Genomic DNA, 18,465 nt, shown 5'->3' with positions numbered 1-18,465 from the left:
TGTTGTATCTTCTAGTACATGTTGCTTGAAGTATATACAAAAGAATATTAACAAGATATCGAGCAGTGAAGTCACTGCATCAATTCCCACCTGTTCTACTCACCATAGCAACTATATGATCAAGTTAACAAGCTTAACAAATAACATATTTAACACGCATTTTACTTAATTATCTTTGTCATCCTATATATATATAAATATACATATATATGTATCATAACAGAAAAAAGGTTGTACCATCACACAACATCGATGCAAAATTATATATATTTTATTGAATTAATATAAAATTTTATATACAAAAGCATCTCCAACGACGGTTTTTTCTGATACTCCATGCAAATAATTGAAATATATATTTATAATATATATATATATATATACACATGTATATATACATCCACTTGGTTTAACAGTTCAGAGCCATCTCACTGACAAAGGGGGTTGCAAAGAGACCACAGGACATGCTGGAGGAGAAAAAAAAAACAAAAAAGAAATTGATACTGATCACACATTCATGCATATTATTTAATAATAATCATGATAATAATGCAAACAACATAAACATGCTACAACATTTAATGATAATAAACTGACTAGGTTGAGTTTAAAGATTACAATTGTCATGCCACATTGAAAACTTCATGGATAAATTAGATTATAAATATATAATCTTTTTTGAATTCAGCATTTAAAAAAAAACTCAACTTGCAGTTTATATAAAGATGATGAATTATGTTAAAAACTGTTTTTATGGATGATTTTAAGCTTACCTCCTCTTCATAAGTAGAGTAAGTTTCTGTCATGTCTGAACTAAAAGCGGCTCCTTCTACTGACNCTGCAGACGGAAAAGGGGTTAAAAAAATTGAGAGACTTTTATTTAGATTTAAATACAACAAAAATTAATCAATTTATCAGCTTAAATATGTAAATTTTCATAATAACTGTGCATAAATTTAAGCAACATTGAAAACTTCATGGATAAATTAGATTATAAATATATAATCTTTTTTGAATTCAGCATTTAAAAAAAACTCAACTTGCAGTTTATATAAAGATGATGAATTATGTTAAAAACTGTTTTTATGGATGATTTTAAGCTTACCTCCTCTTCATAAGTAGAGTAAGTTTCTGTCATGTCTGAACTAAAAGCGGCTCCTTCTACTGACTGACACACTAAATGGCGTGGCTGTGTGAAAAGCTCGGTGTTCTTAACTTGCTCAACAGCTATTGGTTATTCGAGCTGTCACGTGACGCGAGATCGGTCAAGATGTAGTTGCCTTGGTAACGGGATAAAAAGGAGGAAATGGGTTTTTGGTGAAAATTTTTACTAAAGGATGATTGAATGAGTTGTGATTTATTTGCAAATGTTTCCATCTTGATAATAAAAATAAGAATTCCCACAAAATATGATTTGATATTTATTTTTTGTTGTATTAACAGGAAATATTTCCTATATTTTTCTTGAGTTTTATAACTGGAAAAAATATTTTTCATGCTCTTGAATTCCTGTTTACTTTTTTAAATTAAATAACTCGAATTTTTCTGATCAAATTTATTCTCTATTTAGGCTTTTAATATTGTTTTATATACTGAATAAATCAATTAAAAATATATTATAAATTAAGTTAACTATATTCTAGAATCCCAAATGGTAGTTCTCGATCTCCAAAAAATGACAAATCGTATTCTTGATTAATGCGACGATCTTTCAATCAAGAAAAGGTTGAATNATAAATTTTGAAAATAAGGAGTATAGTAAATAAATTGATTTATTCGTATCCGTTTAAAACAAATTATATACTGTATAAATTTTGATTTTAAGAATAAAATAAAATGATGTTTATCTTTTTATAAAGTGCGCTATTATGATAAAAATGCGAACATAAGAATAGGATGAAGAAGTGTCTATAAAAACTATCTGAAAGGCGATAAAAAATAAATAGTTTTATCATCCTGTATAATATCGCGTATTCAATTAAAATAATTTAATAAATATTAATTTTATTCTTAAAATTATGCTAAAACCCGACGTTAAGAACGGTTTTCTCTAAGACACAACACACACTACAACAATACTCTTGTAAGAACCCACTATAAGAATTTTCTATGAGAATAAATCTAAATCCAATCTAATGAAAACTTAAAAAATAATAACACCCTGTAAGAGCTGTAATAAAAATTATTTATAAAAAAATAATAATAATAAAACATCATTTATCTTATTATTAACTGAAAGAGCTTAAGAAATCTCTACTTTATTCTTAAAATAAATTGATAAGATTCGTATAAATGTAGTGAACTATACTGTACATTATTATAGTAAAATAGAAAGACTTCTATAAGAAAATATGATTTTATTTTCTTGTATTTTGCGTTACTAACTGAAAGGATTTTTTTTAAAATATATATTCTTTAAGAGCATATAATTAATAAATTATGGCGACAGAATAAAAGTATCCATACAAAAGAGAACAGCCACCGTAGATGGGGATCAAGAATAGTCACGAAAATCGTGATTACCGTCACGACAGATTCTTAGAAAGAAAAATAGTTTGTTTCTAAATAAACTTTAGAAACAAACCATATTTTTCTATATATAATCCGGCAAATATATATATAAACGAATCATTAATTCTTAGATTACGGTGCCAACAGGCGGGTGTGGTTCTACAACAAATTTCATATCCACCCAATGACTGATGGATTACTGTAGTAAATTCGGAATATAAATATTGTATCTAGATAACGGTTGAAACGATTACTGTATCTAAGGAGCAAAAGAACGTGAAGGAAGAACGAATGTGCTTAAACGAATAATTCATGAAAACAAAAACACGTGGCATTTTAGTGATCGCAAAACTACATTCAACAAGAAATAAAACTTGTGGATTATTCCATTTAATGCAATTTTTTTCCCCTTTCTTCTTTACTATAAATTAAAGTATAAAAGAATTTAATGGAATATCATTAAATTTTATCTGTAAGATTACAATCAAAATAATTATAATTTAATTGTAGGTGGAATCATTCGAATAATCTAGGTGTGGTCCGATGTAAAGACGTCGAAGTGGTCATATAAAAGACGTTTTATAACTTATAACGAATTTAAGATAATATAATTACTTTGATACTATTTTTTAAAGAGAATTTTAATTTTTTTCATTCATATAATATTTACAAGATTTGATAAAATATATATATATATATATACATATTTTTTTTTAAATAAGATTTATTTTTAAGGTAAATTTTGGTTAAAAATATAAAGAAAAACAAGCTAAAAAGTTGTATATCGACGTAGAATTTTTCTTATTTATAAGAACATCTTCCCAAATGTATTTACAACGTCCATCGAATATTCAAAACACGATATAAAATATACATGAATAGTTCTGTAAACTATTTATTATTACAGAAATATAAATATATACCATAAATATTAAAGATTAAACGAAAATATTATGAAGAGTTTTCGTTTTCTTTCATTAATTATAAATGAATAAATAAGAGAAGGAGGAGAGAGAAAAAGTAAGAGAGTAGAATGAACAGTTTGCTTATATTAAAATTAACTATTTACCAAAAATAGAAATTAAATTGACATATTTAAAAATATTTTATTAATTATTACTCCCCTTTTTTTTCTTTTTACTCTTCTAACATTTAAATATTGTTTACTTCAATAAACTTTCGAGATTGGTAAATATAATTTAATTAAAATTGATATATTTTATACATTAATAATTTATTTGCTTAAGGAATTTTACACGAGTAAATATTAGATATTCGTTTTCAATTATTTTAAATGAATTTTTATAAATGTATATTAGAAAACTGTTTGAAAATTTCTTTTTAAAATTTTAACCCACCATTGTTGCCTTTATCACGATGTGTCAAGGGGATGAATGGNTATTTTTTTTACCCTTTGTAAATTATGTCTCGTAATTTTCTCTTATGAAATTCCATTTGGGAATTTCAGATTTCTATATTCTTTTTATACATTTTTCTAAGGTGTATTTATCTGAATGATCTCTCAACTTTTAGGACATGATTAATATGTAGATGAATAAATTGTACTATCTGTAGATTATTACGTAATTTTTACTCTTTAGAATACTTTGGGTGTGGCATCTTATGGAGCCATGATTACAGAGAGACAAGTTCTATAGAAAGTCGTGCAGAGAAAGATTATTATTATTTTTTATTATTTTTAATTACAAATTTTTAAAGAATTTTAATTTATATGTAATAAAAATTCCTCCAAAAATTCTTAAGAAATATATGTAAATAAATCCAAGAAAACAAGATGAGGATGTAAACAGATGGAGGAAACGTGAAATGATGCATAAAAAAAATTGTAATAATTAATTAATTTGTTGCAAAATTAATTAAATTAGTGAATTAAATTAATAATCAGTGCATTTTCCGTAAATTATTTACAAAATTCATAGATAAATGGAAAACTTTTTATAGATATTTGTGAAAAAAATTAATGTTACTAGAAATCAATGATATAAAAATAATGGAAATCAATAACGATGTGAAAGAAAAATTTTTTCTTCTTTTATCAAAGTTTAAAGATTTTTCGCTTCAGAATATAAGTAATATTAAACTTTTATTAATTAAATTACAACTTTTTAAAGATTGAATTCAATAAACTCAGTTGGCTGCTTTGCATTATATGTTTAAAATATTCTTAAAGCTTTATTTTTAGAATGTAAGCAATTAATTATTAATGAATTTAAATATTTTATATGTTTAAAATATTTTTAAATATTTAAAAATTGAAAAAAATTATATATTATATATTAATGCTAAACTAGTTCAGAACTATTTTTTCAACAAGTAGCTCGCGAGCTCCAATAGTTAAAAGAAAGAATCATTGATTTTATCAAACTTTCGACTTTATAAGAAGACTTATCGTGTGAAAAATGTCAAAAGCACTTATTTAAACGTAAAAATGCATTTTCAAAGTAATTAATTTATTCCAGTTTTGTATAAAATCATTATTTAATGCATACTCTTTTGATGCATAAGAAACCAATTATCAATCGATACATCTTTGTGCGATGTACAGTACAGTATAGTACATTCAGATATCATAAAATACTGTATCATAAATCATCGTTATCTACATAATTTAATTTTACGTGTATAAATAATGTATATTTTATATAAAGTAATAGAAAAAGATACGTTTATAGGTACTTTAATGTATAATTTATACTCGCAGTAACATGTAATTAATTAACAAATGTGACCATTATTTGTAAAATTAATATTATTTTTTAATATTAAATTTACATTTTATAGTGATTATATATAACAATATTTAATTATTAATCAATAAAATTATAAAAATTCGAGTAGAAATTTCATTTTCAGATAGCACTCAATGTGCAAATCATTCAGAAAGTTAACCATGATTAATATCATAATTAACAACTGTGAAATATGTAATTTGAAGTTTATAAACTAAGAATAAGCTTGAAAATAATTTAAATTCTATTTTATAAACGTAAGTTTAGTAAAATTTCATATATTTTACAATGTTTAAGGAATAAAAACAGTTAACGAGGCGCTTAAATATACAGCAAGGCATCAAAATATTTTAATCATTATTTACATGACTCAATTAAGTGATAGTAATTATAATTAAAAGTCAAAAGAAAATGCGTATTTAAATATAATTATTATTTACTTTTTGTCATTTAATTTTGGATGTATTAAGAATATAAAACATATGTTAATTGCATTTATAAAACTTTATTATAATTAAAATTTTTGCTTAAATATATAATTAATTAGATATGTTAAAATAATATTTAAGAGAAAATTGTGAAATTTTTCTCATTATGTGGGTTTAAACAATAAAACACTCTTTAAAAAATAATATAAAACGAAAAAATATGAAACCCACAATTATAAAATATTATTATTACTATAATATGTTTAAATATATAATTAATTAATTAGAATATTTTTACAACATTTAGGAATATATTATAATAGTTTTTGATCAATTATCACATAGATTTAGGGAATAAAAATCAAATTTAAAGTGTGATATGTATTACAAAAATATTAAATTAATTTTTACAAAATTAGATTATTAATATAATATGTAAATTCTAGAATATTTTTACAGTATTTTATGTAAAAAAAAATCACAGAAAAGTGATAGCATTTTTCCTGTTTTTAGTAACTCATTATAATTTAAGCGAAAAACATCAATCAATTATAATGAAAAGGATGAGGAATAAAAATTCCATTCTTGTATTGTTAAAGAGCTAATGACGAGTTGTTAATATCTTAAAAAATACATATTAAATGACTTATTAGCAACAGTTTAATAGCAGATTGCGGATATAAAATAGGTGTGGTCAAGTAGCAATATCATATAATAACTCGAGGTTTTTTTTTAGAAAAAAATTAAGAAAAAAAAACACCATTTCGGTGTCAAATAATTACGTTTGGCGTGAAAATTAAACTACAAATTACTATATTTTTTAGAGGTTAATTTAATAAAATATTCATATAAAAATCTTATAATTTATTCCCTAAATTGATGTTTAATAATTCGGCAAAGTAAAGATTTTCACAAGTTAATTCAATAAGCCCAAAGTCACGTAAACAATTTTAATAATTAATATAATATTATGGCAAATTGTCTGGTATTAATGTTCGTTAATGTATTAAATATGAGAAGTTTTTTCTTTAAATTATTATTTTTATTATTTTCTTTCCTTTAATGAAGTTTTTCTTAACGATTAGAAATGTTGATATTTATAAAAGTCCGATGGCGTATATAAATTAAATTAAATTTTTGTAAAACTTTATTTTTTAAAGGTGTACAAGCTTACAAGAAATAGGCATACAGATGTACAGGTAAAACACATATATAAAACTAAGTATATATGTTTTTATAGTGCATCTTCCGTAAGTACGAGTCACACATATATATAGTTTTTATATACTTTATGTGCATGGTTGGCTCAAAAGTCAATTAACCGTTTTTTTGTGTTCCAGATTCTCTTGTAAATATAATAAATATAATTCCGGGTAAACTAAGTTGAAAATAACGTTGCTAAGTTGAAAAGTTGAAAATTTTTTTACATAAAATTCGTAGAAACATGATAAAATGTACAATAGGATTAATTGTATTTTTTTATAGTTAATTTAGTTAATTACAATTTAGTCTTTACAATGATTAACTGATTTTTGGGCCAAATTGTATATAAAAATTTTATATAGATATACTTTATATATATTTTTATGTACAGTACCTTAAATATTTTTAAGATATATTTTTCATGTACTGTACATTCCTTATATATATATAATTTCTAGGAATTTGGTTTATTTTAGTTTTATTATATCGAGATGTAACTAAATGTATTTCTGGTGTGAAGGAATTCTTTCAAATAAAAAAAACTAACTAAAGATGGAGAAAACCAATGTATTGACTTTTTTAAAATAATAATTAAATAAATAAAATTAATTTTAAATTTTAAAATTAAATTTAAGAAAGTTTCATTAATTAAAAAGAAATTAACAAAACTTTCTCAAGTTTATTTTTTTTAGAATTAATTAAGAAATGTTATTATAAAATATATTATTATCGATTGCATAAAGTCATAAACTATAGATATATAGTGGACTCTCGCTATAGTGAATGGAGCTAAATAATTTACATTATCAAGTAAATATACATAAGTAAATACGCTATATACATAAAAAAATAATAATTAACAAAATTATTTACTATATCGAGTGAGTCACTATATCAAGAACTTACTGTAATATATAAATTGTTTTATATTTTTATAAAGATATAGACAATATACTCTCGAATTTTTAAAGGACTGTAATAAATTCACTATATTAAGAGCTCATTTTCTGTATGAAGAATAGAAAAGAGCAATAAGATTTATTAATTAATTAATTTTATTTTTTTAGAAGCTTTCATAAAGAGATGAATGCCTCCCCCATTACGACAAACATAAACAAATTCCGTTAGAAAATACAATATAACAATAACAAGTAACCATGAGAAAATACAATTATTAAATAATTAGTGGATTAAAATGTATAAAATTAAGTAATTTAAACTATATTTTTATAGTAAGATTTATATTTATGGTACTTATGTTCTCAGTATTGTCAACTGATTTATAATGTCGATTAGAAAGGATATAATTATAGTATTAAGACGACAGAAAAAACATGGAAGCATGAAAACTTCTTAGTGTATATAGCGGATTATTATTCACTAAATCGAAAGTTCACTTTATCGAGTATTCGCTCCATCAATAGTTTACTGTATTAATATTTCTATGATTCTAAGTGGTCCATGATCTACTAACTATGGACTGTTTACATACAGTTTTCAATTTTACAAATTGTAATTTCATAAGAAAAGTTAATAAATTTTTATACAATAAATTTCACAAAAGAATTAAATAGTTTTATTGCAAGATATTTTAATTCTTAATATTTAATGTAACATTCGTATTAAGTATTCAAAAGAGAAACATGGCGTGTCGTTTTGAAAGTGCTATAATAAATCAATAACATTTTCGAGATCTATGTCATAAATTTCTTAAATTTTATAAACTTTTAAAGTCATTATAATTAAATTTTATGAAAAGAAGATATAATTTATAGTATATATTTTTCAATTATTTTTTTTTTCTAAATTTAAATTAGAAANTCCATTTGGGAATTTCAGATTTCTATATTCTTTTTATACATTTTTCTAAGGTGTATTTATCTGAATGATCTCTCAACTTTTAGGACATGATTAATATGTAGATGAATAAATTGTACTATCTGTAGATTATTACGTAATTTTTACTCTTTAGAATACTTTGGGTGTGGCATCTTATGGAGCCATGATTACAGAGAGACAAGTTCTATAGAAAGTCGTGCAGAGAAAGATTATTATTATTTTTTATTATTTTTAATTACAAATTTTTAAAGAATTTTAATTTATATGTAATAAAAATTCCTCCAAAAATTCTTAAGAAATATATGTAAATAAATCCAAGAAAACAAGATGAGGATGTAAACAGATGGAGGAAACGTGAAATGATGCATAAAAAAAATTGTAATAATTAATTAATTTGTTGCAAAATTAATTAAATTAGTGAATTAAATTAATAATCAGTGCATTTTCCGTAAATTATTTACAAAATTCATAGATAAATGGAAAACTTTTTATAGATATTTGTGAAAAAAATTAATGTTACTAGAAATCAATGATATAAAAATAATGGAAATCAATAACGATGTGAAAGAAAAATTTTTTCTTCTTTTATCAAAGTTTAAAGATTTTTCGCTTCAGAATATAAGTAATATTAAACTTTTATTAATTAAATTACAACTTTTTAAAGATTGAATTCAATAAACTCAGTTGGCTGCTTTGCATTATATGTTTAAAATATTCTTAAAGCTTTATTTTTAGAATGTAAGCAATTAATTATTAATGAATTTAAATATTTTATATGTTTAAAATATTTTTAAATATTTAAAAATTGAAAAAAATTATATATTATATATTAATGCTAAACTAGTTCAGAACTATTTTTTCAACAAGTAGCTCGCGAGCTCCAATAGTTAAAAGAAAGAATCATTGATTTTATCAAACTTTCGACTTTATAAGAAGACTTATCGTGTGAAAAATGTCAAAAGCACTTATTTAAACGTAAAAATGCATTTTCAAAGTAATTAATTTATTCCAGTTTTGTATAAAATCATTATTTAATGCATACTCTTTTGATGCATAAGAAACCAATTATCAATCGATACATCTTTGTGCGATGTACAGTACAGTATAGTACATTCAGATATCATAAAATACTGTATCATAAATCATCGTTATCTACATAATTTAATTTTACGTGTATAAATAATGTATATTTTATATAAAGTAATAGAAAAAGATACGTTTATAGGTACTTTAATGTATAATTTATACTCGCAGTAACATGTAATTAATTAACAAATGTGACCATTATTTGTAAAATTAATATTATTTTTTAATATTAAATTTACATTTTATAGTGATTATATATAACAATATTTAATTATTAATCAATAAAATTATAAAAATTCGAGTAGAAATTTCATTTTCAGATAGCACTCAATGTGCAAATCATTCAGAAAGTTAACCATGATTAATATCATAATTAACAACTGTGAAATATGTAATTTGAAGTTTATAAACTAAGAATAAGCTTGAAAATAATTTAAATTCTATTTTATAAACGTAAGTTTAGTAAAATTTCATATATTTTACAATGTTTAAGGAATAAAAACAGTTAACGAGGCGCTTAAATATACAGCAAGGCATCAAAATATTTTAATCATTATTTACATGACTCAATTAAGTGATAGTAATTATAATTAAAAGTCAAAAGAAAATGCGTATTTAAATATAATTATTATTTACTTTTTGTCATTTAATTTTGGATGTATTAAGAATATAAAACATATGTTAATTGCATTTATAAAACTTTATTATAATTAAAATTTTTGCTTAAATATATAATTAATTAGATATGTTAAAATAATATTTAAGAGAAAATTGTGAAATTTTTCTCATTATGTGGGTTTAAACAATAAAACACTCTTTAAAAAATAATATAAAACGAAAAAATATGAAACCCACAATTATAAAATATTATTATTACTATAATATGTTTAAATATATAATTAATTAATTAGAATATTTTTACAACATTTAGGAATATATTATAATAGTTTTTGATCAATTATCACATAGATTTAGGGAATAAAAATCAAATTTAAAGTGTGATATGTATTACAAAAATATTAAATTAATTTTTACAAAATTAGATTATTAATATAATATGTAAATTCTAGAATATTTTTACAGTATTTTATGTAAAAAAAAATCACAGAAAAGTGATAGCATTTTTCCTGTTTTTAGTAACTCATTATAATTTAAGCGAAAAACATCAATCAATTATAATGAAAAGGATGAGGAATAAAAATTCCATTCTTGTATTGTTAAAGAGCTAATGACGAGTTGTTAATATCTTAAAAAATACATATTAAATGACTTATTAGCAACAGTTTAATAGCAGATTGCGGATATAAAATAGGTGTGGTCAAGTAGCAATATCATATAATAACTCGAGGTTTTTTTTTAGAAAAAAATTAAGAAAAAAAAACACCATTTCGGTGTCAAATAATTACGTTTGGCGTGAAAATTAAACTACAAATTACNAGGAAGAAAAAGAAGAAAGTCAAAATAAGAATTAAAATTTCCAAGGAGGAAAAAAAATATGTAATTTTTTATAGATTTTTCAATATCAAATTTTCTTGTACTCGATTGAAAACATAAAAACCTTATTTTGTTTCTTATATTTATGGCTAGTTTAAGAATTCTGGATCCTACCTTAGCCAAAAAATTATAGGAATATTGCCAAAAATTGAACCAAAAACTTTATATATTAATTGTATTTTTTTTCCTTTAAAAAATTTCTTTTTAACATGTCAACATCAACGATATTCGTTTTCGAATGTAAATCTAGAAAAGTGACATTGAATCAGGAAAAGTCATCCATCAAAAATCTAATTGAATCGTTATCTTTTGTTCAGATGTCATCGTGAAAGTTTATAAAATGAAATAAAGACTGACATACCGAAAAAATTTCATGTTCTTTTTTTAGATTTTTAATTTTAATATCGTTCTAATGACATTAATTTGATTTCTAATTCTAAAAACACCGAGTTTTTTTATATAAAAGTTATTGAGTTTTTAACGTTATTAAAGCATTTGGATCATGCCAATTATTAAGTAAGTTATAAAAAGAAATAAAATTTTAGTTAATTAATTGAATAACTGATTAAATTTTATAATGTGAATGGAATTTAAGTAACGTTTTCTATATTTTTTTCGCGGTTAAACTGTAAAAAATTTCTTTGCAAGTCAGCAAAGATAAAACATTTCTTCCGCATTCCTTCGACCGTTAATAATGGAAGTGACCAAAATTGACCAAAATTGCGGCAGTAACGTCATATAGAAGCTACTGGTCCAACATCACGATAATTACAGTTTTATTGGAAACCGAAGCGTTCGAAAGGTTAACAATAAAATAAATTGTTGAAATTTCAAACTGTTTTTTAAAATATATTTAATTTTTTTTTAATTTATATTGGAATGAATAAAGCTCAAATTTTAAATATTCCATTTAATAATTAGTTAAAGAAATAATTAAATTAAGCAGTAAGAAGGTAAAGCAAACGAAGCATATGTGAAGCAATACATTGAAAGCAAATAACAATGAAGTATACGTAAAGTGATATATTTATGAAGCAATTATAGTGTAATGATCCAGAACAACGAAGCATATGTGTAGCAATATATTGATGAAACAATGATAAAGCAATAAAGCGTAAGTATCATACTGAAGAAGCATTTGTAAAGAAGGTAAAGATAAAGAGCCATATTTAAAGCAAATATATTAATAAAACAATTATAAAGTAACTGAAATTAAAACTGAAGAAGCAATTATAAAATAATGTGAGGATATGTAAAGTAATAATTAGAAAATACAATATAACAATAACAAGTAACCATGAGAAAATACAATTATTAAATAATTAGTGGATTAAAATGTATAAAATTAAGTAATTTAAACTATATTTTTATAGTAAGATTTATATTTATGGTACTTATGTTCTCAGTATTGTCAACTGATTTATAATGTCGATTAGAAAGGATATAATTATAGTATTAAGACGACAGAAAAAACATGGAAGCATGAAAACTTCTTAGTGTATATAGCGGATTATTATTCACTAAATCGAAAGTTCACTTTATCGAGTATTCGCTCCATCAATAGTTTACTGTATTAATATTTCTATGATTCTAAGTGGTCCATGATCTACTAACTATGGACTGTTTACATACAGTTTTCAATTTTACAAATTGTAATTTCATAAGAAAAGTTAATAAATTTTTATACAATAAATTTCACAAAAGAATTAAATAGTTTTATTGCAAGATATTTTAATTCTTAATATTTAATGTAACATTCGTATTAAGTATTCAAAAGAGAAACATGGCGTGTTGTTTTGAAAGTGCTATAATAAATCAATAACATTTTCGAGATCTATGTCATAAATTTCTTAAATTTTATAAACTTTTAAAGTCATTATAATTAAATTTTATGAAAAGAAGATATAATTTATAGTATATATTTTTCAATTATTTTTTTTTTCTAAATTTAAATTAGAAAAACAATTTGTAGTTTTACAGTTTCCACATTAAAAAGTGTAAACAATGTTGCAATGCTCTATAGTTTTTGATATTGAGAGCATAAATAACGCTACAGTACTTATTTATATTTGCATTGTGAAAAAACTAAACAATGCTGCATTGCCCAAATGCATAAAAATTCAAATCATTATCTTGAATGCTTTTCATATGATATCAAATGATGTGCTTGATGATACTGAAACGACTCTACTGTAAATTTAATAATAATAAAATTGTTAAGTCTTGTAAAAATGATACAGAAAAATGATGTGCAAGCAAAAAACATAGAGATAAGCTTATGACTGTAAGATATAATGCGTTTAGAAAGATGCTGAATTATCAGAAAATGGTTCTTTAAAAGGAAGAAAAAGAAGAAAGTCAAAATAAGAATTAAAATTTCCAAGGAGGAAAAAAAATATGTAATTTTTTATAGATTTTTCAATATCAAATTTTCTTGTACTCGATTGAAAACATAAAAACCTTATTTTGTTTCTTATATTTATGGCTAGTTTAAGAATTCTGGATCCTACCTTAGCCAAAAAATTATAGGAATATTGCCAAAAATTGAACCAAAAACTTTATATATTAATTGTATTTTTTTTCCTTTAAAAAATTTCTTTTTAACATGTCAACATCAACGATATTCGTTTTCGAATGTAAATCTAGAAAAGTGACATTGAATCAGGAAAAGTCATCCATCAAAAATCTAATTGAATCGTTATCTTTTGTTCAGATGTCATCGTGAAAGTTTATAAAATGAAATAAAGACTGACATACCGAAAAAATTTCATGTTCTTTTTTTAGATTTTTAATTTTAATATCGTTCTAATGACATTAATTTGATTTCTAATTCTAAAAACACCGAGTTTTTTTTATATAAAAGTTATTGAGTTTTTAACGTTATTAAAGCATTTGGATCATGCCAATTATTAAGTAAGTTATAAAAAGAAATAAAATTTTAGTTAATTAATTGAATAACTGATTAAATTTTATAATGTGAATGGAATTTAAGTAACGTTTTCTATATTTTTTTCGCGGTTAAACTGTAAAAAATTTCTTTGCAAGTCAGCAAAGATAAAACATTTCTTCCGCATTCCTTCGACCGTTAATAATGGAAGTGACCAAAATTGACCAAAATTGCGGCAGTAACGTCATATAGAAGCTACTGGTCCAACATCACGATAATTACAGTTTTATTGGAAACCGAAGCGTTCGAAAGGTTAACAATAAAATAAATTGTTGAAATTTCAAACTGTTTTTTAAAATATATTTAATTTTTTTTTAATTTATATTGGAATGAATAAAGCTCAAATTTTAAATATTCCATTTAATAATTAGTTAAAGAAATAATTAAATTAAGCAGTAAGAAGGTAAAGCAAACGAAGCATATGTGAAGCAATACATTGAAAGCAAATAACAATGAAGTATACGTAAAGTGATATATTTATGAAGCAATTATAGTGTAATGATCCAGAACAACGAAGCATATGTGTAGCAATATATTGATGAAACAATGATAAAGCAATAAAGCGTAAGTATCATACTGAAGAAGCATTTGTAAAGAAGGTAAAGATAAAGAGCCATATTTAAAGCAAATATATTAATAAAACAATTATAAAGTAACTGAAATTAAAACTGAAGAAGCAATTATAAAGTAATGTGAGGATATGTAAAGTAATAATTACAATAAATTAAAACTATTTAGCAATATGAAAATAATATAAAGCGTAATAAAATAATAAAAAAAACATTAAAATGATAAAGTATGATAAAGCAAAATGAAGAAATATGATAACACGACAAAGCAATGTTATAAATATAAAGAAGCATTACAGTTTTCTAAAGAAACACAGATCATAAAGATTATAAACAAAGATTTATTTCAATTTAAAAACATTCTTTTACTATTTTAATTATCTTATAAGAGATTTATTATAAACTTTTCGATGTTTCGATGATAAAAAATTTCGATTAAAATTTTTTCTTATAAAAGTTTTCAACGAGATTTACGTATTGTTCAATTACAAATTTAAGAATAATTGAAAGTTCACAAGAAAAATTAAAGTTTTAAGTATTAAATCACTAAAATATATAGCATGCATTTATTAAAAATACAGTTAAAGTAAAGAAGGTTAAATTTTTCTTAATTTTACAATAAATAGTAAACGAGATATATGTAAATATATACATAGAAAACTTCAATGGTTTGAGATGAAATATAGAATTTATATTTAGAAAAATATTCTAGCAACTATACATATTGAGAAACTATACTTGACCCTTTACACTTTCATTTCTGTAGTCAACGGGAACGTAATGTCATCCTTAATGCTCGACAACACTCTGGCACATTTCTAAAACGATTTATTTTTATTTTTATTTTTTGTTTTTTTACTTCCAGATAAATAGGCAACTTAGTGATAGAAAAAATTTTTTATAGTATACATTTTTTCTACAAAAATTCCATATTTTTCACGTATTAATTGCGTATCTGTTGAGGTATAACTTTTCGATTTTCTTTCTCTCTCTCTATAAATTTTTTTGATTTATAACTTTAAAATTTTTTTCAATAACGGGTATAAAAATTTAAGAATTTTATAAATAAAAAACAAAATTACAACCGATATTTTATTATATTCGTTGCGAGAAACCACACTTGTGCTACAGATATCAAGTTACATGAGTATATACATTTCTTACTATTATTTCTTCGTCTTTAAATCGATTTAATATATAAAAAAAAACAATTGAAATGATAGAAAATATACGAGAAAACATTTTTAGACTAGTTCATTACGTCTTTTACAGTATTTACCGCTTTAATTCATTATAATAATGTAAGAAACTTAATAATCCGTTACAAGATTAACGGTTTTCATCATTTAAAATTAGAATTAGTGCAGCAAAATTACTTCGAAAAATATTAATTTACCAAAAATAATAATAATAAATGTGTAATTATCTTTTAAAGAAAAAAATTACTATTCTTTCTTTAATTTTCTTTTATTTTCCAGAATTTTACGAACCTGTTTTAATAAATCAATTAGAGTGAATTTAATTAACAAAAAATGTAATAATCTATTCAATCAAATTTATCTTCCTTTTTTAGATTAAAAATTTGAGATTTAAATTACAATTTTTTAAATATATTTTGTAAAAGATTTGCTTAAAAAAATACCAATTAAAAATCTTTTAAGATTCAAAATTCTGTAACGAAGGTTGAATTTATACAGTTTTTCTTAGAACGAGAAGAATATTTTAGATGAAAAATTAATTTTTTTAGTTTAATTTCTAAGAAACTCCCCGTAGAAAGGAATGTAGGAATGAAATGTTTAAAGGTGTTTTTAAAAAAGCAAAACAAACATCATCACTCTAAAGTAATTACAGTTAATAAAGAGGCATAACTTGAAGAGAAATCTTAAAAAGGAAGTTTTAAATGTTTCCAATCTTAAATAATTCATTCGTTTTCGAAAAAGACAAGCTAAATTTATTAATTTACACTTTAAAAAATAGCATTAATGTAAATTTATATTTTAAACATCATTTAATACGTACGTAAATCGAAAATCAAAGAAATTTATACACATTTTTCCCATAATTTCTGCATTGTAAACATGCAAAATAAATGGAAAAAAATTCAGTTAAAAAATAAACGGTATCATTTTACAACTTACTACATTTAAAGAAGTGAGTTAAGCATAAATAAAGTCACTTAAAAGTATATATGTATAAACAAGCCAAGATATTTCAATGACGCAATACCATGTGACAAGTGGTTTGAAAAAATAAAAAAAAAATATTTATGTATTAAAACTTACGGCCAGATGTTCACCAAAGGTACGTTTTTTGTCACCCTTCTGACCCCCTTTTCCTGATCCTCTGCTATCTCTTCCTGATAAACCACCACCGCCCCCTCCCGGGACACCGCTGGAGTAGTTCATAGTTAAAGCAGTAACACGCCAGCTCGTCTGCTACTTTCTACTGTGTGGCGACACATGCAACTCACACCTTACTCTCGCATCGCTAGCGCCTCCTGGTGGAGAGAAAAGAGCGGGAGAAGAGCTGCACTGCAGAAAGATAGCCACACCTTTGGCACTTTGCCCCAAATGTCTTCTCGCTCTATCTTCTTCTCTTTCAGAATATGTACTAGGATTCTTGCTCCATTTTTTTTTCTTATTCCTATAATTAACTGATAATTCCCACTTGTGCATACAAACTTAGGTACTGTACATAGGTATACTTTTTTTCCTGCAGTTTTTAAAACTCCTTCCGTGAATTTTATTTAACACATATAACAGCTTTTTAACGAGCGGAAGAGGAAGTTTTTCCACGTCAATTATGTGTGAAGATTAAAGATAAGCGCTTAAAAAATATATGTATATATAACTAATAAAATTGTTAAATATAATTAAATCATGCTACAGTTAATTTACTTTAATTAATTAATTAATTGTACAATTAATCAAGGAGGAATATTATTATACGTTATGTTTAATGGATTATCAGTTTAAAGAGAGTAAATATGAGTTTTTTAGAACACAGATTTACAAGAGGAACACTTGAAGAAAACTGAAAGAAATTAAAATAAATTAAATAACATAAACAATTTTATTTTTTTATTTTTAAAAAAAACATTAAGTGGAAAATAATTAGTTGTAATAAAATAGCATGAAAATGAATCAGAATAATATCCAATGGAGCAGAAACAAGTTTGAAGAAATGTCATTAAGCAGTTTGGCTCCTGCTAGGTTTTTTTGCTGTTTTTTACTTTTTTTGCAAGGAAAATTAATCGTATTTTTCCAGCAGCTATTATTTTTATTAAGTAAACTTGCAACTAAATAAATAACTTTGATTATTAGCAATGTTTAGTTAGAAAGTAATCATGTTTAGGTATCGATCATCGTGTATTTTAGTCAATAATTTATATAAAAATATCAATTTTCTTTTATAATTCTTTCTTATAAATGAATTAATCGGAATTTTATTCCGCTTTTTAATTACATATAAATTAGAAACATAAATTTTATCTTTATTTACTAAAATTTCTCCAACTTCTCCAACGTTATACAAAAATATAATATACATTTTCTATCAAATCGTGAGCTATAGATATAGAAATAGCGTGAATTTATTTACTAACTATACATCTATATTTATAATATATATATATATAT

General features: G+C 23.2%; 1 long non-coding RNA gene across 1 annotated transcript in view; it reads right to left on the bottom strand.

Moving 5' to 3' along the window:
- Nucleotides 1-302: 302 nt before the first annotated feature.
- Nucleotides 303-18,465, bottom strand: part of LOC111621303 — a 22,035-nt gene continuing 3,872 nt past the window's right edge. Inside the window, exons 2-3 of the long non-coding RNA XR_002756044.1 lie at nucleotides 1,106-1,280; nucleotides 303-467 (exon numbers count right to left, since the gene is read on the bottom strand). This is a non-coding gene — a long non-coding RNA (uncharacterized LOC111621303). The remainder of the gene's footprint in view (nucleotides 468-1,105; nucleotides 1,281-18,465) is intronic.

This window comes from Centruroides sculpturatus, unplaced genomic scaffold (assembly GCF_000671375.1).
Source record: "Centruroides sculpturatus isolate CEXI.00-Female unplaced genomic scaffold, Cexi_2.0 scaffold86, whole genome shotgun sequence".
NCBI lineage: Eukaryota > Metazoa > Arthropoda > Arachnida > Scorpiones > Buthidae > Centruroides > Centruroides sculpturatus.
Note: the sequence above shows the minus strand (reverse complement) of the source record. Positions and strands in the feature narration are given on the sequence as shown.